This window comes from Pseudopodoces humilis, chromosome 6 (genome assembly GCF_049639895.1).
Source record: "Pseudopodoces humilis isolate 2021_Gansu_Grassland_sample_001 chromosome 6, ASM4963989v1, whole genome shotgun sequence".
Lineage (NCBI taxonomy): Eukaryota > Metazoa > Chordata > Aves > Passeriformes > Paridae > Pseudopodoces > Pseudopodoces humilis.
The window spans coordinates 36,945,789-36,967,856 of record NC_142205.1 but is presented as its reverse complement, the minus strand read 5'-3'; positions in this window follow the sequence as shown (position 1 = coordinate 36,967,856).

The following is a 22,068-nucleotide window of genomic DNA, read 5'->3' as shown; positions in this document are numbered from 1 at the left end:
ATTTATTTCTTCTTTTGTTTATCTTTTTAAACAAAGCTCCCTTTCTTTTATATGTTAGCAAAATTAAGCTAGCTGTATCTAATTTCAGACATGAACCAGCATGGCCTATTTTCCGTACAAATTTAATCCAGTGTAGTGTATATTATCCATGACTTAGAATAGCATAACAAAAAAAGCCATCAAAGATTTCCATTATGAATAAAATAGCTGCTAGATAAGATAAATATTCAAGACAGATGATAGCGGAAATTAAAATTTTATAATTGGCCTTCTTCAATTAAATTCTAAATTAAGAGTTTCTTCCCATTCCATCTATTCTTCATGGACACCATTTATTGCATCTTTGTCTAACTTGTAGAGGGGAAAATTGATTAAAGGGTTTTTTTTAAAGGATTATTATGGTGCAAATTGCTGCTTGTAGTAGGTGGTGCACAGTGCTCCTGAGAAAGAAGTTAATTACAAGAATGGACAGCTCAGTGGACTATAAATGGGAGAAGATGCCTCTTAATTGTAAGGAAGGCCAGTGTTAAACTGGCTATGTCTTGGTGGTCTCATTTATTTTCCAGTATAGACAAAAATCACCATATCTGATAAAAATGTTCATTGCTCATGACAACAATCTCTTTTCCTGAATTCTTCCTTGTGGGGAGCATAGATTTATTAGTAATACCAAATAAACGTTACATGACACATCCTATGTAGTCAGAAAGTATCTTTGCTCTTTGAACGTGTGAAATAGGTAAACAAGAGCTTCCTGACTCCTGTTTAAAGAGGAGTGCTAGTGATAGCATAAACCCTAAAGAGATAGCACTATGTTTTATTTAGTAAGGTGTTTCTTATTGTGTTTTTAAATGCTCAGTGTTCTTCCTTCTTAGGTCATGTGTGTGCATAGGACACAAATGACCTTTCTAATGACTTTTTATAATTCTGTGCTTCTTGGTGTCAGTTTTAAGGGTAAGCAAATCATAGGCATGAAAAAATCCTTGGGAGAAATGTGAGTGGAAAAATAGTTAGTACTGAAAGCAGTATATGGACAGGCACTTCTCACATTTGGAATGGAGTCAGCCTTTAGAGATGGGAACATGATGGAGAGGACAGATGCACACTGGTAAGGAATACAAGAAAACTGAGGCCAGGGGGAATATACAAGGAGAAAAGTGAAGTTTCACCATACTGATCTACTGGAAATTGTACTAGAAGACTGGATTACTAGGTAACCCTGTGCTATGGACAAAAATACCTGATCCAGTGCCAGAACTATGAATCCCTCTTGCTTTTTGATTTTCTAGAAATTCAGATTTTTCGTTTTGCATAAAGGCTTTTCTGTCTCTGCCTCATCCATTACCTTCATCTCTCTCAGATGTGGAAACATGGAATATGTATCAGAAAACACCAGCCACAGAAAAATATTGCAACTGTTGTTTGAGGGAATTAAATAAGGTAGTAAATACTGAATAAATAAATCATAAAGTTCAGTCAGTGTACCTGGGAGTTAGACATACTAAAAGAGCTTTCTGAATTGTGGTGCTCTCTTTGCATACTGTTTTGGCTGTGTTTGCCTGAGAATATAGGTGCTTTAACGCAAAGGTAAATGAAAACAGAGATTCTCAAGTTCTAACAGGCAAAGGGAGCTTGTACTGTAACTTACACTGATATGTCTTTTATCAGCAGTGGCTCTTGCATAATTTATTGTTCCCTTTATTGTTTCCAGAAAAGAAAAAACTTGCATACTCCTATCATGTTAGATGTATGTGCTTACTGAAAAATCTGTGCATCAATACTAATTAGTTATCTTTAATTACAGGCTAACTTACAAGACACTGAATTTCCTTTTCATCATCATGGTGTTTCTACTGTCATTAAGAAAATGTCTCTTAATGAAATGAGAACACCCCAGAGTTCTGGTCTGGTGTCTTTGAGCAATGGCTCAGAGAATTACTGTGTGATGTCCCTGGAGTAAGCAAGGCAGTGAGGAATTTGCTCTGCAGCTGGGGATGCTCTGAGCCCTGCTGTCACTCTGCTGGTTCTTGTGGACCTGCTTCTGCTGCTACTTACATTTCTGATACTAATTAAGACATGGTCCTATAAATATGGGACTGTACTGTAGACATTACATAGTCTTACTATATATGTGGTTCACTGGAAGACTGTTAGCAACGACATAGATTAACAAAACAGAATTTTGCTCTGTTGGTTTTAACGTTCTTATGCCGCTGTGGATTTTGATGTACTCAGGATGTAATTTCTTGGGATAATTTTTGAGACAGGACAAATACAGATTTAGCTGAGAAAGCAGAGATCTTTCCTTGTCACCAAGTAATATTCTTAAGAGTGATATCTCTGATATGAAAATGCAAGAATTTTATTTTTGTTGTTTGCTTTAAAAAGTAGCAAAAAGCACTCTCCCAATTTAATAAACCTTATGAAAAGTCCTGTTTTGTATGTACATAAAAAATTCATGCATTTACAGGTATTTGGAGTATACAGGTTTAAATATCAATAAAAGAAAAAAAAAGTTTTATCAGTCAGGTCTCTTAAAGACAGCCAAAGAGGTTTCCTGACATTTAGGGAAAGAAATCCTCAGTTTCTAGAACCATTAGGGAAACTCTTTGCTTTATGATGACTTCACTGGAAAGCTGTTAAAGATACAGAAAAGAAGTTTATCTTGGAAATCACTCTGTGATAGCAAATATAGCAGCACAATTTTGAGTATGCAGAGGTAGCTATGATTAATAATTTACATTGTTTTGATATGTATCCTACTCTTTTTATTACCAGTGCAGTCTTACTGGTAATGACAAGAAAGAAGTTAAAGATACCAAAAAAAATAGCTCATTTAGACATTTCCAAAGTGAAAAAATAGAGAAAGTGTTTTTACTGTTACAATAAGAATGCAAATTGTTCATTAACAATTTTAAAAGTCTTTATCTCATTGCAAAATTGATTTGAAAGAGTAACAGAGCTTACTGTGTTTTGTGTTGAGTACAGTCATCTAGGTTTATTTTCAAAAGCTTATAAGTACTAGAGAGGGGTTGCCTTGGCTGGAATAATCTGAAAATCCATGCTTGAGTGAACCCAGGAGACCAAGGCACTGAAATAGTGAACATTAACAATGACAGGCCATCAAAGAGCAACACATTTATTACGTGTCAGTTTTGGGCCATCTGAATAAGATGCCGAAGGTTAAAACTACATTGAGGTTTAGGCTCATGCTGTGAATACATAAGTCATAAACAAGTCTCTCCTGGCAGTGCTTGTTTGGTATGTCACAAAAGTGAAGGGCTGGCCCCGAGGAGCAGAGCAGGGAGTTTGCAAAGCCATGTGAGGTCCTGCCTTTGAAGCTGTGCAGTGCTACTGTGGTAACTCACCTGGTAGGGGTGAACAGTCTGTGGATAATATAATTCCTTGGGTTGATGTTCTTTGTCCTTTGGGAGGAAGAGGCATAGAAATGTATAAATTGCTTAAGAATTTATATTTTATTTCATCTAATCTATTGCAAAATTTGGGCTAAGTTAGTATGGTAGGAAGTGGTGCTGATAGGCAGTGGCTAAAACATGGCTAAAATAATTACTTCTCACTGCTTCTGTCAACTGACAGCAGTGGATTGTTCATCCCTGCTCATTTCTAAAATTAGTCAGTAAAAATTTTTCTTGCTCTCTGGACAATGACTGAGTTTCAACCATGATTTTTAGGCTTCTAAGCCAGTGAAACAAAAACTTCTAAACGAGTCTGAGTAACTCAATAATATTATGTATGTAACTTACAAATGACTTTCAAAATGTGACTAGGATACAAGAACTGTTGGATACTGCTTTTTTCAGATAATGTCTCTTTTCTTTTTCCTGAATAATACCTTCCAAAATTAGATTGTTGCCTGTTTAGTATATTGACAGAACACTTTTATATGCTTGAAGCTGAGAACAGCTAATATGTATAACAGCATTCATTTAATCATTTAACTAAATAATTACATCCTCAAGAAACAGCCTGATGTGATGACATGCCAAAGGCAACACAAAGAACTTTTAAAATCTGCAGTGATTTAATTAAATAAACATGTTTAATATTTGCATATAGAGATTGTATTATTTATAATTAACTTACCAAATGATTTATTTTGCAGCCTTTCAATTTCCTCCATATCATTCTGCCTCATTGATAAGTCCAGTCACATTTGACTGCCAGAATCTGCCATTGAAATATGACCAAAGTAGACAGATCATTCTTTAAGGAACTTATTCTGAGTGACATATTAAAAAAATCTTAAAATCAGTGCCAACAGCCACTTTTGCCTATAGAAGTCATTGATCTGGCCATTTTGAGGCCAAACACACTTTATTATAATTTATTATAATTAATTATTATTATTTAGTGTATTATTATTATTTTTTATTATTTAGTGTATTCTGATTAATTTTATCCACAGCTTGAGGAGAACTAAACTCTCTGGATGCCTCCTCATAGGAAGCAGTAGCCAGGAAACCTTACAGATAACAGAAAAAAATTCTGTTTTTAATAGTAACTGTCAGTAAAGGAGTAAATTGTTTTAAAGTTATTTAAATTTATCGCAAAGAGCACATACAGTCTTATTTTATCATCACTCCATCTTACCACCTAGATTCTTCTCTGCCTCCAACTCAGTTGTTGATCTTCTGACTTTCCTGAGAAATACAAAGGAATTTTACTATGTGACTCTTGTACTTTTACTGTCTCCGTTCACTCAGCCTCTTCTCAAGCATGGAAAGTGATGTGTGCTTTTTTCTCGTGAGTAGATTTCAGTAAAATCCCTCTAAAAGTTGCTTGAAAGGTTATAGTACATGAGAATTGAATCTCTCCTTATCAAATTGCCTTTATCCTGCTTCATCCAGGTATGTCCATCACAATTTTTCCTACTGTTTGACTTCATGATGCAGCCTAATTCTCTGTTGTCAATCCACTTCCTAAAGGCAAGGATAGGTGAAAGAGAATTTCTTGAGAAAGGAGGCAGAAGGGCATATAGAAAAGTAGAAGCTGCTCTGGAGCCATTGTTTCTCCCTTTCATCCTCATTATGCACCAGCTTGCTGCTGAAATTATTAAAATTAGCTGCTATTTTTTTTTTCTGATTAATGTTTCTTTTTGCCTGAATGGCCTTATGACCACATAAACTTCATATTCAGTGCTCCTAAAATGTTGATGTTAAGTGTTGAGAAATACATGCTTTCAGGAGTAAATTTAGAATGCAGAGGAGAACTAGTTAAATACAGTTTTTAATATCTGAACTGAAGGTGACAAGTTCTACATGAAAAGTCAAGTCATGGTTTTGACCAGACACACATTTCCATGACTTAAAGAATTAGCAAGTATATGGCTAGTATTGATGCCTGGAGGCTTTTGCCAGCAACTGTTGTAAGATCTCTTAGTCCTTTTCATTGGAATTTTTACTCTCCAGTTAAGTAGAATATAGGGTGCTGGTGGTCTGTTGTGAACAGTCCCTCCCTAATACATGGGTTCTATTTTTTCTTAGCTGTGGTTTTAGGCACAACACTGCTGTTGACATCTTGTTTTCCTGTTTTGTGTGGGATTGAGCCACAAAGTAGTTGCCATACCTTAATACTGATGGAGCTAGTACTCAGTTCCATTTGTTTAGAAATCTGACACTTTTTTTCCCAACTGAAACTACTTTTAACTTAACATTGTAGTATTTTTCTATTCTGCATCTCTACCCAAATGTATATTCATTTCCTCTAGGTGTATCTGATAGCAATTCACTGCTGGGTGTGATGAGGTGCTTTTGTAAATGTGGGTACACTGATTGTATTGACATTAAAAAGAAGCAGGAAAAGTTACGCTGTTTTGACTGCCTAATGAAAAAATATTGGCATACTGGCTGCAGAAAAGCTTTCTGCTAACAAACAAATAAATAGCCTAACTGAATTGGGAAAAATAGTCCTGATTTAAAGGTTCAGCTTCACTGAAGTACCATAAGTCTTTCGGAAGTGATGGAGCAATCTTGTGAGACCTAAATCTTATCTGTGATAGCTTCTATTCAGATATTTAGTGTGTGTAATACTCATCTTGTCAGAATCATGATGGATTCTATGATTTTTATGTAGAATGTTGCTGTAAGGAGCTGTATTTTTTGACTGTCAGGTGAAAGTGTGGTGTATAAGCAAACTGATTTTGTAAAGCAACATCTGTTTGCTTTTTAGGGCCTTATTCTGATAAAAGTCTCTGCAAAGTCATAAAAAATGTTAATTTGGGTAAATCTCATTCCTCTTAATACAGCCCAAAGGCAATAATTAAGCTTTTCCAAATGGAAAGAAATTCACTCAGAATAGTTATGGTAAATGAAACATCCAGTTGTGGATGAATGTGTTGGATGTGGTAAAATAGACTTGGCCAGATTAAAATTGTACTGATAAAAATCTTTATATCAAACTTTGATCCAAGCTTTCTTATATTTTTTTTGTTTAGAAAATAGATTCAGTTTTTACTCAGTGTCTTGAAATTTCTTCTATTTCTAAGCAAACACACTAGAGATGGTTGTGCTTACTGGACAACTCTTTGGGGCATTCATGTTTGTCGAGAGTCTTCTGAACTTGCACAAGCTCCTTGGTATCTCCATATTCAGTTGATGCTCACAGATACACTAAACAACAAGTTAAGTTTTCAATTAATGTAATTTCCATGACTGTCAGACTATGAAGAAAATGCTGTAGATTTAAATGTAGGAAAAAAATGAAGGGTATGATCCAGACTCCAGTGAATTCAGTGGTATTTTATTTTTATTTAGGAAGGCAATTTTCAATTAATTCAGGCTATGCATGAAAAACAGATGTAAAAGTTAAATGGGAATTGGTACTTTCAGGTATGGATATCTTGCTCTTGCTGAATCCCGTGTCAATGAACTCTAGCACAGTTCCAAGTAGTTGCATGATTAGCTATTTTACCATTGTTTATCACTCTCGTGTTAGTATTTCTCACATTTTCCATATGAAAATGAGATAATGAAAAATAATTCCTCATGTGGACCATATGTAAATGACTGTAGCATAAAGTCATACTAAAACAGTCCTGTTAAATTAAAATTACAGTTGCATTACCATACATCAGATATTATGCCTTTGTAGCAAATGGGAAACCAGCTCTATTATTGCATATACTCTACTTTTTGTTGATGATAGTAGTAAAATGCATTCAGAACCATATGAACCTCTGACTTCAAGCCTAAGGCATGTTTCCAGTATACCAACCTGCTGTTTTCTAGATATTAAGTGTGTGGTAAATCCCTGAAGCATTTCACATCCACCATTTCCTTTGACAGTCTTTCACAGAACTTCACTGATTAATTGTCAGACTGAGTATGCTTGAACTAAGTCATTAATTTTGTCTGGAAAGGTATCATTCCAGAGCACCTTCCCTAGCAAGATGATATTGCCTGCATTATTAAATACGTTCTCTAGTGCCTGTCATACATAAACCCTCTGCTCCCTAAGCACAGATCCCCTCTATTTACCTGCTATTCACGGATGGAGACAATAAAGTAAGACAAGTTTTTGTACTTCAGGTGTCCTTTGATGAAACAATTTGTTTTCCAGAATCTAAAAAAGCAGTAACTATGAAATTTGGATACTTTGAAGGTTTTTATTGTATTAGAAGTGCTCATACTTAACTTTTTGAGTACAAATTTTTGCAAAATTTAACCAGAGTTCCCCATTTTCCCTGAAGGAATTCCCAGGCCTTTTAACTGTGGTCTGACAATGATGAAGTGAGCAGGAAGAATGGAGACATACAGAAGAGAGAGGGAGTTAAAATGTACTTATTTTTGCATTAAAAATCATAGCATATTAGAGACTTTTGGGAAATAGTTTATTTTCATTTTAATTTAAAGTATAAATAAAGGTTTTGTTCTATTGGCATGCACATTCCTTAATTTATCTGGTGTGATCTTACATGAAGTAATAAATTGCTGAGGCTTTTTTATGAGCATGTTGTGAGACTAATATAAACTTTTACATTCGATATAAGGAAGAAGAATCTTGAGCCTTATAATTTACGGAGTGCTCCCTGTACAATTGTTTGCCTGAAAGGATCCACTTTATTTACTGGACAATGTAAAGCAGTATGGGACTTACAGTCTTGGCATGTGTAACCTTTTATAAGTTCAGTGTGTATGATTTTAATCCCCTATTTATGAAAATCAGATTATGCGGGAAATGTGGAAGCAAAAAAAGAAGACTTCAGTTTCTAAAAACAAAGAGAGGTTTAGTTTGCAAGATAATATACTTTTCTGAACTGTTCATGGAGCATATAGATTTGAATTAAGACCTTTCCTTCAGTTTTATCCAGTGGAAATTTGCTCTCACTCACAAGAACTTTTATGGAAATCAGTCACAAATGGATTGAATGACTGTGAGGTAACCCTCCTCAGTTAGAGTTATGAATTATTTTGTACAGTTTTTACATTGCTGTCAGTAAAACTTGAAAAAAAATATTTATTTTGCCTTCTTTAAGGTAGGTATGGAATGCCTAGGTTTGATTGAAAGTATAGATTGGGCAGCAAAACCAAGCAGTGTGATGACTGAGTGGGCAGGAATACACCTTCTCATTTAAATTCTAGATTGCTTGCAGTGTTGGCTTTTGGAAACATCCCCTCTGCTACTTTAAGTGTATGGCATTGAAAACTGGTGCTACTGGCAGAGCAGGGAATGTGAAATCTCTTGACAACAAAAGTGAAATTTAGAGCAGAAGTAGCCCTTTAAAAGATCCTAAAATGGTGCCATGAACATTATAATCCTTTAAATGTGATGAATAATTAAAAATAGCTATTAGCATATCCATCCAGGCTACCTGGGAAATAATAAGGGACATTTCATAAAAATGGAGATTCCCATAAGTAAGGGACATCACATGAAGACAGCAGAAGGGTTACTCCAAAAAAGAGGAGTGGGTTAAGGAAGAGTATAGTTGATAAACAGAAAAGCTCTTGCCAAAGATAGGGAGAGCTGAAGACCCACACGGAGTTAAACTGATCCCAGTTAACCTTTGAGTTTAGTTAACTTGTAAATGAAAATTATCTCTATCTGTCTTAGTAAGTATGTGAGCTAAAATTATCAGAAGCTGTGAGGGTGCTTTGCAAATAAACTTATGTGGCTCAGTTACCACCCAAGCATTCACTTTTGGCCACTGTTGAATATTATCTTGTGCTAAAATGGCTTCTACTGCAAGCCTTTGGCTTGTATATGCTTCACTGACTCAGAAAATTCAGCGAGGAGAAAAAGAAGTTAAGTTTTATGAGTCAGTCATGGTAAAGTAAAAAAAAAATTATATATATATATATATAAATATATAAAGAAAAATATAACAAGATTAACCCATATTTAATTGTATCTTTTGAAGTGTTGCACTGTATTAGGAACAGTGATAGTGACAACACAGACTCTCAAGCTCTGTTGTAAAAGACAGCAAGTTTTATTCTTCAAGATCCTTTTTTTTTAGACAGTTCTGAATGGGTAAAACTTCACTGGCCATCAAACCAACACATCATCATCATCATTGGACAGTTAGGAACACCACCCCTCGACCGTTTCTTGCAAGTATACAATAAGGAGACAAACAACACCTGCAAAGGTTGTTTTCCCTCTCCAAGGACTGTTTGAGTTCCTCCTCACAATTTCTCAGGCCACACTTTCTCAGGCCAGTGTGAGAAAGTTATGTGACTTAGTTTCACACAGACACTGTGCTACCTGCCTGATCTCTCACATTCAGTATCTGCATTGAAGGAAGATTTTTTTCCCTTAGAAAAAGGTTGGCAAGATGGAACACTAAAGATTAACAAGCTGTTTGGTGTACTCTGTACTTTAACATGCATATTATATGACCACGTAACTACATAGAATATTTTTCAACCCATCATCTTAGTATTTTACAGAAATTAGCTGGAAAACTTCAGTTGAGTATGAGATGGCTCTGACACTATTGCCAGGTTAAAACAAGGCACATGTTCGACTTTAATACATGTACTTTATATTTTTCAGAATTATTTTTTTATTATTTTAATATTGTTTTATAAAAAAATTAAAGATCAGACCAGAAAAGAAGGGTTATCATTGTGGGAGGTTCCTGGCATGGGCAATTGGAAGGCACAGATGGCAGTGGTGGAGCATTCTTCAAAACCTAAACAGTTTTCCACTTGGAACCCATGTTGATTTACAAGCACAGGCACAAAAAGTGGGTGATTAAGGAATTTATTTTCATTCATTGTACCCTGTAGGGAAATGTCTTCAATATTTAACCAAGAGATCGATGAAAGCAAATTGTTCACTGACAACCAGCTAGTTACTTTGCTTCAGGTGAAATACTGCTCTAAGTACTACCATTACGAGGTAGTCTACTACTACCATTGTGAGGAGTTTTTTCTCTTTATTTTCCATTACTTCCTGCATTTCTTTTCCACCCTATTTTTGTTACCTCTCCTTCAAGAGTCTCCTTATAAGATAAAACTGGAATTATGCAGTAGTACAAACAATCTAGTTGCTGCAGAGTTGTGTATCAGTCAAGCTCCAGTAGGCAGCTGCATGTTTCAGTTTCATGTAGGCTGATAACTGTAATTTCAAAATGGAGTATAGAGCCCAGAGTGTACAAAAGTATTTCAGGAGGATCTGTGTGCAGTCTCTTCAACAGGGCAGTGTTATTTCACTTGTGACACCATTTTATCCTTTGTTTGGCTAAGAATTCCCCAAGTATCACTACTAGAGGGGGCACAGCCCCTGTAAAAACGATGTCAGCATTTCCAAGGAGGTAATAAATCTTTCTCAGAGCCATAAGGTCAAATCTGATGCTCTGTATGATTTTTTTCACAGAATGCAGGTAGTGATGAGAGACTCCTCTCTTCTCATATCCTCTCCTTGCTATGGGAAGCATGACAGTAGTTGTGAAATTCTTTAAATAGCTACCAAGCTGGGACACAGTACATTTCAAAAGTTGCTGTATACCTTAGAAACTAACCATCTTTTCATCTTTTGTGCCCCTGTGGCTTGGAAAGTGGCAACACATTGTCACTTACAGAATTGTCCATGAGAATTGTTTGGGCAGTTATTTTTCTGAGGGTCATATATAAAGAGCTTTTGTTCCTTTTAACCCATACTTATTAAATCTTAAATTAAACACCTGTAAACCTGAAGAAGCTGACCCATGTGGTAGGCAATCAGCTTACATCACACCAGTATTTAGAACATCCACTATCTTATCTCTCTAGCATTCTACATAATTGCTTTTGTCAAGAAATGGCATCCTTTGTTCAGCTCTCATATCATTCTTCTCAAGGAGTAAACTGGCATGTTCCACCTATCTTACTCCTCCAGGTGCAAACAAGGAAACAACAGAGAAACAGTTTCAGATGAAGAAAAATTGTATTTAAATATAAACTGCTTCTGGCTGCCCTCCAAAGATATTCTGCCCTCTCCTGGAAGCCTTTCTGTTTTCTATGATCCTACAGTGCTTTGTTCTCTACAAACACAAAACCAAAACATGCTTCTTGCAGCATATATGCCATTGTTTGTTCTGAAAATCACTTTATAAAAGAATTTTCAAAAAAATCTATAATCATTATTTGTCTAAGTATGCTCCTTGCTTAGTTAATAAAAATATAAATGCTCTAATGAAAATTGAGTTCTCAGAATTTTTATAGAGAATGTTTTGCAGAAGTTCTTTATTTTCAGATAATTTTCTTGCTTTTATTTTAAGAAATATGATTTCAGAGAAAGTGTCATTACCAGAATTGGTAGCATTAATTCAGAAGCATGAAATAATAGTGGAAAAAAATAATATTGTGCTGCTAAAAAAAACTTAAATGGCCTCTGAAGACATGTCTAGAAATAGGGAATGATACTAGTAAAGTATTTTTTAAATTAAATATTTATTTTCAGACTTCATTATGCATTGCAAATATTTTCCCCCTTAAATTAAAAGTTACACTTCCATTCATTTTAATATCTCAGTACTGCAACCTGTCGATTATTTATCAAATGCTGTCATAATAGCAGGGTAAAATAGAGTTGGTCAAACAGATCTTTAAGGGAAGATATAAATCAACATAGCAATTTTGACAGCAAGAAAATTACAGCAGTTCAGATACACTGAGCTTTTGTGTGCTGTGCATGTTGTTCAGTTCTCAGTCTGTCTTTGATGGAAATTTGTAATAAGTGTCACGCTCTGTAATGCCTATACCTACTAATAATCATGTAAGAAGAGTGGTTTTGGGTCAAGTCAGATGTTCATCTGGTCTGGCACCCTGTCTTCGTAGCAAATGCTTAGGGAAAGAAAGAAACAACAGTGGTACTTCCTGTGGCATGTTCTTACTGTTTCTGGTTTTCGTAGCTTAAGTACATTCAATCACAGATTGGTTTGGGTTGAGAGGGACTTTAAAGGCCACCTAATTCCAAATCTCCTGCCACAGGCAGACCAGGTTTCTCAGAGCCCCATGCAGTCTGGCCTGGAATACTTCCAGGGATGAGGTGTCCACAACTTCTCTGGGCATCCTGTTCCTGTGCCTCAGTACCCTCTAAGTAAAGAATTTCTTTCCAATATGTAATCCGAATCTCTCCTCTTTTAGTTTAAAACCAGTCACCCTTGTCCTGTCACTATCTGCTTGAGTAAAAAGTCGCTCTCCCTCTGTTGTAAGCCCCTTTTAGGTACTATAAGGCTGCTCTAAGATCTCTCTGGATTCTTTTCTTCAGGCTGAATAATCACAACTCTCTCAGCCTTCTTCATAGGAAAGGTGTTCCAGCTCTGACCATCTTCATGGCCTTCCACTGGATTCACTTTAACAGGTCCATGTCTTTCTTGGCTGAGAAATCCAGGCCGGGATGCAGCACTCCAGGTGTGGTCTCCAAAGGGCAGAGTAGAGTTTAATTTCTCATATAGACCAGAAACATTATATAAAATAGAATAGATGCAAATTATATAGTTCTCCTCACAAACCCCTAGTCCTGATATCCAGGTATATTTCTTTCTATGATTGTGTCTCTGAAATCCATCAATTAATCACGATTTCACAAAGTTGATTTTCTTGCTTTATGAAGCTGTAACTCCACAACATTGTGTCCCGTATCAATTTGCTATAAAAAGGTTAAGCATTACTCACCTTCCAAATTCTCTGGTCTTGATTTAAATACACTTTGTTACCTCAAAAGGACCATGTATGCATATCTTTCACTTTAGGTTTTCCCATTTGTGTTCATTTCCCCCTTATTCCCATTAGTGGTGTATTGTCATGACATAGTTCAGTTGGTTGTTTGCAGGCTGTTAGTCTGAACACTAGACAGAATGTATATTTGACAGCAACCAACTGGGCTGGTAACCCATAATTTGTTGATAGCAATAGACACAGGGCACTAGGGGATTGTAAATGAAGTGCTGGTGTAGCAGTAATTACAGACTCAGCAGCATTGCCAGAGTTTAGGACTGAAGTTTTCTTTAAAGTCTGTTTCAGTGGTTTATGTAATTCAGCTAGGATAATTTTCAGTTGAATGAAGCCTGACATGGAAATGTAAACTCAAATACCAGTTTTCTTCTGGAAAGAGTTCAGACAAGAACTGAGAACACAGCAATCCTTAGAGAAGAAGTTCATTCTGCCAGATAAGGTTAGGTCATTAATCAAACATATGCATTTTCAGCTTCTAAGAGTTTATTTTTTGAATGATTTATATCTTTGTTTTTAAAATATATGATCAATGAAATAGTATTTGTTACTATTTTATGAAACAACGGCCACTCCCCACATATCAATGAAATGTGGTGCCATGTTGGAGAGTGGTGTGGGAACACAACCAGATCAACAGTTAAACTTTGAAATTAGTTCTGGGTCCTCATATGAGTAGCTCTAAGTGACTGCCCTCAATAATCTTCACTCTTTCAGGTGACACTGAAGCTTGGTCTCCTAAAGGGTCACAGCAGGTGAAAGCAAAAGAGGGAAATAGCAGAGTCTATAAAAATTCAAATGGGTATTAATTAAGTTTTCAGCAGTGTTGGGGCTGTATTTCTTAGAAGATCAGATTACTTTATGGACCTTCACTCATTTCACTTCATTTGGAGTTTCTCTGTATTCCAAATTCAGAAGTTGAAGAAGAGGTTGCTGGCCAATTAGCAGAGCAAATATATTGTAATTACTCCAGCCCTCAAAGGTAGTGACATTTTCCATCAAGTGAAAGGTTTGCATAGCCTTGTGGTAACCAAAGTCATCTTAAAAACTTTAATCCTATCCAAGTACTTCACCATGAGAAAGGAAGCCCTGTACTTAGGAAGACCTCTTTTCTTTATAAAAACCTCTGGTGTTCAACATTAAATTCTGCTCAGTTCAGATTTGCCTGTACTGTATTTATCTTCTGTACTGTATGCCTGTGCTTACTACAGAAAATTAGTAAAAGAACAGACTAGGTATTTGGTATTGGATGTTACTGTTACTTTATGAGATGTAATGCAGTGTCATCCTCTGGATTATGCTTTCTCTTTCCAAGGTCTCTTAGCTGTATCTGTGTTGTTCATTTTACAGATGTGTAATTGAATTTCTAGGTACAGATAGAATTACAGAACCATAGAACAGTCTGGGTTGGAAGGGACATTACAAATCATCTAGTTCTAACCCCCTTGCCGAAGGCAAGGACACCTTTCACTGACAGGTTACTCAGAGCTCCATCTAACCTGGCTTTGAACACTTCCAGGGCTGGGACATCCACAACTTCTCTAGGCATATAGTATTATATTTTAATAGTGAACCATGCTAAAGCCAAATAGAACAAACTTGCAGTAATTTCTCCTTGGGCTCAGACCTCTTTAGTTGCAATCTCAAGTGTTGTCAACATTCACCATGATGGGATTTGCTCCTCAGAAGTTGTAACACAAAATAGAAAGTGTTATAGGCAATATTACTATTATCATTTGTTGACCTGGGCAGCACAACATTCAAGCTTGTTTCAATTACAAGAAGAAATTGGATGTATTTTCTTGATGTCACCTTATTTATGGAATCTGTTTTCCTGAATATGGGATGAATTAAATAGAGGCATCTTGTGTTTATAACCTCAAGACTTTTTCCACTAGCTTGTGATACAGAACACTCTTACTGTTGGTTCTGAGGTTGCATTGATGATACTAAGCACTTTATGGGAACTCAGATTTGATTGGTCTTGAATACTCACCCCCAGTACACTGCTGCATGAGAGGAGCTTTATTTAGGCAGACAAACTTGAAACTTGTTAATGAAACAAGTAACTTTGTGGCACATTTTATTAATAGCTTTTCTTGGTCAGCAATATCAAGCTAGCTACTCAATTATGAATGTGGCTCTCTCCATGTACTAACTGGCAAAGCCCCAGTAACCTCTGTCTTCCTTTCAGCTGGGGTAGAGCTCATTTTCTTCTCAGTAGCTGGTACAGCACTTTGTTTTGCATTCAGTATAATGTCAATAACAAGCTGATACTTTGGTCGGTGCTTAGTAGGGACTTTTCAGGGTCTCACACTCTGCCAGTGAGGAGATGAACAAGAATCTGGAAGGGAACATAGCTGGGATAGCTGATCCATAAAGGTCAGATTGATATCCCATACTATCAAATGTCATGCCCACTGTAAACTGGGGAAGTCACCTGAAATGGGCCTGACATGGGGATGAGCTGGTCATCTGGCAGCGAGTGGGTGATGAGCAATTGTATTGTGCATCACTTGTTCTTCTTAGCTTTTATTTCTCTCTCTCTTATTTTTTATTGAAATTATTGTTATTTTTATTACTATTATTATATTTTACTTTGTTTCAATTATAAAGCTGTTCTTATGTCAACCCAGAGGTTTTACATTTTTTTTCCTGATTCTCCTCCCCATCCCACTGGGAGGAGGGGGAGTGGGGAAACAGTCACATCATTATTAGTTGCTGGCTTTCATGCTGAAATTCTTCAAAAATAATAGAGCAAGTTTTCCCCGTCTCAGTCTCCACTATCTCCCTCTCTCTGTTAGTCTGCATTGCTGTGCACTTTCCTCTTTTTCACTTAAATGGAAAACACTGTATAGTGCTGAAGGTATTTTGGATTCTTGATGGAAATAGCATACAATTTTTGATATTTTCAAACTGAAGGAAATGAGCGGGTGTGCAGGTGAAAAATTGTTATTTATACTCAGTATTTTTTTCTATAAATTAAATGGAGAATAGGTGGGATAGGTACTATTGCTGCTATTTTTAAGTGGGTTATTCAAACTAAAAATCATAATTTCTATGAGAAAGGAAGAGGAGAAAAAAATAAGTGTGGGATTTCCCAAACACTCTCGAGATTTCTGCTTTCCAGAATCTCTTTCAGAATCTGAAACTTGATGAGACCTGTGTTGTGGGTTAACCCCACTCTTTAACCACTGTTCACAAGACCTGTACTCAGGTGGCTTTGGTTCTCTTTGGACCAGAATTGTAGAACTGGAGATCTTGGAAAAATCAGTACCCTTCAGAAACATGGGTTGTTTGGGATTTTATATTTAACACAGTAGTGCAAGAATTCAGTACTCTGAACAGCATTCAGTGTGTGGGTCCCTCCTTTACTATGGCTGCCCTTGGAAAGAGAGCATAAATCTCTTGCAAAGGATATTCAAAGTGCACATAAGGGAACTTGACAGCTTTCCTTTCCAGAACATATAAATAAACTACAACCAGCCAGACCGTAGGAAAGTGTTCACTCTTCAGAGATGTATAACTCACATGCCTTCTTGATCTATCTAATTGATAAATGGCGTGCGACACTTTCCTTGTCTTATTTTTCAGGTAAAACAGAATGAATGAGCAGAGCTCCTCAAAATTAAAATCCTTGAATTTGGTCTTTGTTTCTTCTCAAGTTCCCGCTTAGCTTTGAAAGATCTTCCTTGATACTGTTGTTTACTTTATGTCAATCAGTTACAAATGCTCCAAGAAGTTTGATTTCTCTTGGCTATGTTGCTGTGAGAATTCTTCTTGGTACTGTGTCCTTATGTGTTGCATGAAGTACGGTGTAAGTTACAATTAAAGTTCTTCCCACCATGTGGACAGCTTCTAAACTCTGTTACCTGACACAGACTTGTGTTCAATCAATAAAGTTGAAATGCATGTGATATTATCAGAAAATCTTTGTTAATTTACTATCTTCACTTAGGATTATAACTCCTTATTCTTCATGAACTAGATTTAGACAACAGAGGAACCTGTGCTTAAAATCTGCTAGACTGTTACTGTATGTTACTGGTTTTGAGTGGGGAAGGAGAAGAAGCAAACCCCCAAGTCCTCAAAAGCTTGAAAAATACTAAAGTCTCTTGGTTCTTTGTCCATATGACATTAGTCTTTTTGTTGATATAAGCTTTTCAGATTTCTGCACTCAATTTCATGGCTGTTTAATGCTAACCATAATTTAAATGTGCCCTGTGGAATAGCAGGACTTGTCTACAAGGGAGAATTGCTGAAAAAATAAAAAGAAATATATTCATCCTTGCAATTTGTTTTAAGTTCTCTCTTTACCGTATCCTCTTTCATAGGTAATTTCAGAGCACATGTCCAAAATGCGTAGCAGAGAGGTGCCCATGCTAGCTTCAGAAATGGAAGCAATGACATGGATGTAGCTATGCTCCCTTTAGGCTGAGCTGGTTCCTAGCTCTTTATGTCATGTGCATGTACCAGCTTTGCTGGAGATAGCTGCAGGCTGGCTGTCCTGTGTGCTGCTGAGGGGCAGGTAGATATGCTCTTTGCATGTCTGTCAGTAAGAGAGGATGTAATCTTGCTTAGATTAAATTAGGGTTCTTTGCAGTCAGGAATGCTCACGAAACATGTTTTGCATCGTGTGTTTCACACAGGTTAGTATGCAATGTAGTCTCTCTTTGTGAGCAAATCATCAGCCTTCAGGATTGAGACCGTATGTACTTCCTTGTCTCTTCAGATTACCTGAAGGCATTTCTGGGACCAGGGGCTAGAAAAATGCTTGATTTTAAATTCACAGCATCTCCCACTAGAGTGCTGCAGCTGTTGAACAGTTAAGAAACATTTGTATGGTGGCAGGAGATGATCTTATTCCTCTGTTTGTTTAGTATCCATGCAAAGAATGATTTCTTGTGTTCATTATGTGTTAATGACACTGCACAAACTATACTTTATGATGCACTTGGGTGCAATAACTTAGCTGGATGGTTGAATACAATTTAAATATGCAAAAAGAAGGGACTAATGGAGTATCCTCAAGGACTAGCTAATATCTTTATTTATAATTATGTCATGCTATCTAAATTTGAGAATTATGTTTGTCACAAACATTATGTTGTTGAAATGTAGCAGTTTAGATTTAAGTGTAAAAGGACCTCAGTATTTTCTCTTTAGAAATATGTTATTTATATTCATGTTTGAGTTGGCTTTTGTTTTTTTTTTTTTCTTTAAATCTGTACCCTACCACCAATTCAAATGTCTCCTGACTGGGTTCTGAGAGTGCTTTTAGCAGTACTACTTTTCTGCTTAGAAGAACCCTACATACAAAATAAAAACATAAATCTAAGCACATTTAGAGAGGCAAGGAACAATGGAGAAAAAAGCAGCAATGTTTTATATGCAAGGGGAAGAAAAAGGCTTAGCCTGGGAGGTTGGAGTAGTCTATGGATTTGATCTGAACTCAAGGGGTAACTGTCTAGCTAAGCCTGCTTCATGTCACCTTTTCTGCTCCCCATCTGCCAAACTTCACCTGTCAGGAGTGAAATGTCGTGAAATGTCTTGAGTGTTCTGTTAGATGACCTTGTGAAGGGGTAGGTTCTTTCCTGGGGCTCCATCCCCTTACTCTGCGAGGGTAAAGGTTCAGGTAATTCCTTCAGGCTTGCTAGTGCCAGTAACATTGCACCTTTTCAACAATGGCTAACTTCTGTCATTTTTAAGTCTCACTGCAGGACCTCAATTTGGGAGTTCTGAGCCTCACCTATTGATGCAAAGCTTAACATGAGTCACTGTGTTAGGAGGAAGAGCACCAGTACTGTAAAGGAATGTTAAGTGTTGGCCTCTATGGTGGGCACTCCTTTCTCTTCCGAGCAGTTTAAGTGGTCAGATTTTGGGGGTTCACAAGTAATAATCCAAATAATTTGCAGATGACTATCTAATAACTGTAAGATATTTACCTAGGATACCAGCTGGACAAAAGTACCAAGAACTCTGGAAAACTAATATCTTAAAGATTAACTGCATCATTATAGACAAAGCTTGTTCATCTTTTCCTGAGGAATATATGGCCTGGAACATCTAGAACATGCAATTTTTTTTAAAAGAGCAATGAACTAAATTGTGTGTTATGGCCCCAAGGGATAAATGCTGCCCTGAAGGAATTTTCTTGTTTTTTTAAATTTAAATGCAGTTTATTTTGAGCTCTCCCTAGATGCTGTCACAGAAACTCATATTCATATGCAGTGAAATCTTGTAGTTTTTATGATATTCTTAATCCATATGATTTTTAGTTAAATAATCATCTTGGACATAATTGCATTTTTTTCATCTACAGTCTGTTGGGCTTGTTTCTATTGCTCTCCTGTCTGATTTTATTCATTACAGGAAATTTAAGTACCCTATTTAGAGTGAGTACAATACTCATTTCCTCTGTATCTGTAAAAGCAGTCATCTTAAAGAAGTCATTAGGTTTCATGTTAACTTTTAATGTGGTATGAATAAATGATGAACTGTTCTGATACATCTGAAGTTTGCATATGATATTTCTGTGTTGCCAGTCCTGTTACTGACTATCAATGTAGCATTGCATTTACAGTTTCAGAGCAACATCTCAGTTTTCTGAGGCTTTGTGGATTCTTCTTGTGAAGTAGTTTTGATCTTGCAGTGCTCTGTTGATTGTTTTAGTTTCTTTTTTAACTAATATCAAAAATTACTTCAAATAAAGCATTCCAGTGTGGAGTTGCAGTCCCACTGCTTACTAACACTGCTACACTGAACGTTCAAGCACTGCAATATTTTTTCCTTTCCTCCTTGAAGAGGTGGAGGCATTAGACATTTATCACTTACTTTTCTGTGCCTTATCCTCCCAGCCCTCACTGGGCACTCTGGAACATGAGCTGGCGTAATGGACTGCAGCAAGAGCATCTGTGACTCAATAGACAATCTGCTTAATAAATGTTTATTGATTTAAATTACAGATTATACACATACATGAGATAGTGAAATAAATTAAATTAGAGCTGGTTATGCATCTGTCTACACTGAAGAGGAGGGGAAGACACTGATCTCTTCTCTGTGGTGACCAGTGACAGGACCTGAGGGAATAGAATGAAGCTGTGTCAGGGGAGGTTTAGGTTGGGTATTAGAAAAATTTCTTCACCCAGAGGGTAGCTGGGTGCTGGAACAGGCTCCATAGGGAAGTGGTCATAACACAAAGCCTGACAGAGTTCAAGAAGTTGTCTGGACAACCCTCTCAGGTGCATGGTGTAATTCTTTGAGGTGTCCTGTGCAGGGCCAGAAGCTGGACTTGATGATCCTTGTGAGTCCCTTAGAGCTCAGCGTATTCTGTGGTATGTCTAAAAATTATGATAATAGTTAAAGCAAGGTAAAAGGATTAACTGGTTGAGGGAGCAGCTGGTGGATTGCTGGGTTTCTTTCTGAAGGTGCTAATCAGCTTCAGCACCTTTAGATGGACATTTCTGAATTTACCCCCAAAGGTTGAAGAAAGTTTTTCAAGTGCTTTCTTTTTGTACATTTTCAAGGACCTTTACTTTATGAGATATTGCTACAGACCACAGCTGATGCAAGTCTGGAAGTAAAGGCACTTGCTGTATGACTGGACAGTGAATTTGGTTTTTTATGTGTCTCTGATTCGTGACATATTTCTATGGCCATATTTTATGACAAATTAATTTTTCTCTTCCTCAATAAGCTGTTGACTCCATTCAACTATTAGAGGTACAGTAGATGTAGCTATCTTAAAAACTTATACATTTTGTGCACAATTAATTTTTCATGTTATTGTTCCTGATTTTTATCGTTTTTTCCTCCCCAAGCCTACAGTTTAGAGGTCGCTCAGCTACAGAGGATGTTATTACGTTCATAAGAAAAGCACATCTGCACACTCCACTTTTTAAATCATCACCTTTGTGATTTGATTATTTCTGGATGTTACTGCCAATAACTTCTCTGTGACTGCTGTAACTACTTGAAATAATAAAAAATTAATCAGACACAATTTTCCTCTATGATTTAGATTGTCTGGTTTAGAAGTTCTGTTCCTAAGAGAAGCTGTATTTTTTGCAGAGCAGTGTGTGTAGATAGCAGTATTTGTATCAATTTTATGAATTAGCCAAAATGATATAATTTTGCTGATAGGTATTTTCTTCTATATAATACAGTGGATAATGCTTTAGTTGTGCTAACAAATGGTAATAGGTTTGTAGTTCCGTTTCTGTGGTACTTCCTAAAACTCTCTTGACCCAGAGTCCAGTTAAACAATCTGTAGGATCAAATTTTCAGGTGATGATTAGATATTTCAAGATGTATATATCTACTATTTTAATTTCAGGTGCCTTGTACAGATCTTATATAGTTAAAGTCTTAAACAAGATTTTCCATTGGAGAGGTTTCCTATCAATTTTTTCCCCAGATGTGAACTCATCCTGTGGTTTACTAGCCTCGAGGTTTTTTCTAATGGGGAGTAAAAAGGATTTTAGGATGCTCAGCAATGACTTATGTGTGATATACATTACAAAAGAGTTTCTTACTTCCTTACTGTTCAGATTGATTCTCTTTAGAAGGTTCAGGGATTTAACCTACACATAAGGAAACTAAATCTCACAGCAAGATGAGATGTGAAACAGTCATAAGTGTTTTCTCCTTCAGAGTAAGTGTAGGCAGGTCAATCAGAGCAGTGCAGCTCTACCCAGGCACACACTTGCACAGCTTATATGCCCCACTCAGGCTTGGTGGTGTTGCTATCAGCCACCTCAAAGTGGCATGGATACACTTCAGGGTTTGGCCCAAGGATGAAGATGTACCAATTCAGATTGCTTTGAGCTGCCAGAACTGCCCAAATGGAGTTGGTTGCGGTTTTAGTTTTTCTCAGTAGATATAA